A 4,402-nucleotide genomic window follows, 5' to 3' on the forward strand; every position below is an offset into this window, starting at 1 on the left:
CCTCAGGCCCGCCGGGGGGCGGGGCTTGCGGCTCGGCCAATCGGCGCCGCGCGCGTGGCTAGGCGCGGCCAATCGGAAAGCGGCGGCCCCGCCCGCGCGCTCGCCCCTTTCCCGCCGCGCTGGTTGCCGGGGCAACGCGAACGCCCGAGGGGGAATCCGCCAATGGGATGCGGGGGCGGGGCGTAGAGTGACGGGCAGGGCAGCCAATGGGAGCCCGGCGGGGGCGGGGCGGAGGGTGGAGTGATGGTCAGATCAGCCAATGGGCTCGCGGTAGGGGCGGGGCAAGCACCGCGTGGGCCCTGGGCGGGTCTAAAGGGGTCTGGGGGTGGGGGGGGGGGTCAAAGGGGGGCTGGGGGATTTGGGGGGTCATGGGGGGGTCTGAGGGGTCATGGGGGCGTTGGGGGGTCAAAGGGGTCATGGGGGGTCTGGGGGTGAGGGGGGGCTGGGGGGGTCATGGCAGACTGGGGGGTCCTGGGGACACCGTGGGGACACCGTGGGGACGCCGTGGGGCACTTTGGGACATTGGGACTGTGGGGCCATGGGGACACCTGGGGACACTTAGGGACACAGGGGGACATTGGGACACAGAGTGAGGTGCCATGGGGACACTCTGGGACACTTGGGAACACTTTGGGACACAGGGGGACATTGGGACACAGGGTCTGTGGGGCCATGGGGACACTTTGGGACACTGTGGGGACACTTTGGGACACAGGGGACATTGGGACACAGGGTCTGTGGGGCCATGGGGACACTTTGGGACACTGTGGGACACTGTGGGGACATCCTGGGGGCAGATGGGGACACTGTGGGGATGGGGACACCGTGGGGACACTGTGGGCACACCTTGGGACACTTTTGGGACACTTTTGGTACACTTTGGGGACACCTGGGGACACCTGGGGACACTTTGGGACAGGGGACATTGGGACACAGGGTCTGTGGGGCCATGGGGACACTTGGGGACACTTTGGGGACACTTTGGGACACAGGGACACTGTGGGGCCATGGGGACTCCTGGTCATTCTGGCCATGGGGACAATGGGGTGGGGGGGGGCTGTCCCTCTCTGTGTCCCCACGTCCCCCTGGCCACCTGTCCCCAGGTGTCCGATAGCCCTGTCCCCGTGTCCCCATGTCCCCGTGTCCCCGTGTCCTCCCTGTCCCCATGTCTTGTGTCCCCATGTCCCCATGTGCCCCTGTGTCCTCTTGTCCTCCCTGTCCCCATGTCCCCATGTCCTGTGTCCCCATGTCCCCATGTCCCTCCCTGTCCCTGTGTCCCCGTGTCCTGTGTCCCCATGTCCCTCCCTCTCCCATGTCCCCATGTCCCCATGTCCTGTCCCCCCATGTCCCATGTCCCGTGTCCTGTGTCCCCATGTCCTGCCTGTCCCCATGTCCTGTCCCCCCATGTCCCATGTCCCATGTCCCGTGTCCTGTGTCCCCATGTCCTGTGTCCTCCCTGTCCCCTTGGCCACCTGTCCCCAGGTCTCCAACAGCCGTGTCCCCGTGTCCCCTCTGTCTTTTGTCCCTGTGTCCCCGTGTCCCGTGTCCCCATGTCCCCATGTCCCCGTGTCCCCATGTCCCCATGTCCCTCCCTGCCCCTGTGTCCCCATGTCCGTGTCCCCATGTCCCCTCTGTCCTCAATGTCCCCATGTCCTGTGTCCCCATGTCCCCGTGTCCCATGTCCCCCTGTCCTCCCGTGTCCCCATGTCCCCATGTCCTGTGTCCCCATGTCCTGTGTCCCGTGTCCCCATGTCCTGCCTGTCCCCATGCTCCATATCCCCGTGCCCCCATGTCCCCCCGTGTCCCCATGTCCCCATGTCCCCATGTCCCCATGTCCTGTTTCACTGTGTCACCTTGGCCACCTGTCCCCATGCCCCTGTGTCCCCCCATGTCCCCATGTCCCTCCATGTCCCCCCATGTCCCCTGTCCCCATGTCCCGGTGTCCTCATGTCCCCACGTCCTCCTGTCCCCATGTTGTGTCCCCCAGTGTCCCCATGTCCCGTGTCCCTATGTCCCGTGTCCCCGTGCTGCTGCCCCGGTGTCACACGCGGGGACACACCTGGGGGTGGCCAGGGGCTCTGGTGGTGTCCCCATGGTGTCACCGTGCAGTGACAGGGCCAGGTGTCACTGAGGTGTCCCCGTGGTGTCCCCGCGGTGTCCCCATGGTGTCACCGTGCAGTGACAGGGCCGGGTGTCACTGAGGTGTCCCTGAGGTGTCCCCGCATTGTCACCCTGCAGTGACAGGGCCGGGTGTCACTGAGCTGTCACTGAGGTGTCCCCGCGGTGTCACCGTGCAGGGACAGGGCCGGGTGTCACTGAGGTGTCACTGAGGTGTCACTGAGGTGTCCCCATGGTGTCACCGTGCAGTGACAGGGCCGGGTGTCACTGAGCTGTCACTGAGGTGTCCCCATGGTGTCACCGTGCAGGGACAGGGCCGGGTGTCACTGAGGTGTCACTGAGGTGTCCCCATGGTGTCACCGTGCAGTGACAGGGCCGGGTGTCACTGAGGTGTCACTGAGGTGTCCCCATGGTGTCACCGTGCAGTGACAGGGCCGGGTGTCACTGAGGTGTCACTGAGGTGTCCCCGCGGTGTCACCGTGCAGGGACAGGGCCGGGTGTCACTGAGGTGACAGCAACAGCCCCGGCGAGCCTCGGGCCCCTCCTTGCCCCGCTCCGTCCCCGTTCCCTTCCCGGTTCCTCCCCGTTCCCATCCCGTCCCCATCCCCGTTCCCATCCCGCTCCCTCCGTTCCCATCCCCGTTCCCTTCCCCGTTCTTCCCCGTTCCCATCCCCGTTCTCTTCCCCGTTCTTCCCCGTTCTCCCCCGGTCCCTCCCCGTCCCCTCTCCCTCGCTCCTGCCCCGGCCCCTCCCGGCTCCTGCCCCGTTCCTCTCCCACCTCCTCCGCCCATCTGTCCCCGCTCCCTCTCCCGGCCCTTTCCCGACCCCTCCTCGTCCCCTCCCCGCTCCTTTCCCGGTTCCTCGTCCGGTCCAGCCCCTTCTCGACCCATCCCCGGTCCCTCCCCGGTCCCTTCCCGCTCCATCCCAATCCAATCCCGCTCCATCCCCGGTCCCTCCCCGGTCCAGCCCTCTCCCCCTCCATCCCTCGGTCCATCCCCGGTCTTTCCCCCGTTTCCTCCCCGGTCCCTCCCCGCTCCATCGCCATCCATCCCCGGTCCCTCCCCGGTCGTTCCCTCTCCTTATCCATCCCCGATCCTTCCCTGCTCCTTCCCCGGTCCCTCCTCCGGTCCATCCCCGCTCTATCCCCAGTCTCCGCTCCATCCCCGACCCTCCCCGACCCTCCCCTGTCCAGTCCTCTCCCCATCCCCATCCCTCCCCATCCCTCCCGGTCCCTCCCCATCCCTCCCGGTCCCTCCCCATCCCTCTCCGCTCCATCCCCGGTCTCTCCCTCCCCATCCCAGTCCCTCTCCGGTCCCTCTCCGGTCCCTCCCGGTCCCTCCCCGGTCCCTCCCCACTCTATCCCCATCCCTCTCCCCATCCATTCCCCGCTCCCTCCCCGGTCCTTCCCCGGTCCATTCATCTCACCACTCTATCCCGCTCCATCCCTGGTCCCTCTCCGGTCCGTCCCTTCTCCATCCCCGGTCGCTCCCCGGTCTATCCCCAGCCCATCCCTCTCCCCATCCATCCCCGGTCCCTCCCCGCTCCATCCCCATCCATCCCCGGTCCCTCCCCGGTCCCTCCCCGCTCCATCCCCGCTCCATCCCTGGTCTCTCCCTGGTCTTTCCCTGGTCCCTCCCTCGGTCCCTCCCCGGTGTATCCCCATCCATCCACAGTCCCTCCCCGGTCCTTCCCCATCGATTCCTCGGTCCCTCCCCGCTCCATCCTCATCCCTCTCCATCCCTCCCCCATCCCAGTCCCTCTCCGGTCCCTCCCGGTCCCTCCCCATTCCTCCCCATCCATTCTCGGTCCCTCCCCGCTCCATCCCCATCCCTCCCTCTCCCCGTCCCTCCCGGTCCCTCCCTCCCCATCCCGGTCCCTCTCCGGTCCCTCCCCATTCTTCCCCATCCATTCCCGGTCCCTCCCCGATCCCTCCCCATCCCTCCCGGTCCCTCCCCATTCCTCCCCATCCATCCCGAGTCCCTCCCTCCCCATCCCGGTCTCTCCCGGTCCCTCCCCATCCATTCCCGGTCCATCCCCATCCCTCCCGGTCCCTCCCTCCCCATCCCGGTCCCTCTCCGGTCTCTCCCCATTCTTCCCCATCCATTCCCGTTCCCTCCCCATCCCTCCCGGTCCCTCCCTCCCCATCCCAGTCCCTCCCCGCTCCATCCCCATTCCTCCCCATCCATCCCGAGTCCCTCCCTCCCCATCCCGCTCTCTCCCGGTCCCTCCCCATCCCTCCCTCCCCCATTCCCGGTCCCTCCCCATTCCCGTCCCCCCTCCCCGCC

This window comes from Melospiza melodia (assembly GCF_035770615.1).
Source record: "Melospiza melodia melodia isolate bMelMel2 chromosome 17 unlocalized genomic scaffold, bMelMel2.pri SUPER_17_unloc_1, whole genome shotgun sequence".
NCBI lineage: Eukaryota > Metazoa > Chordata > Aves > Passeriformes > Passerellidae > Melospiza > Melospiza melodia.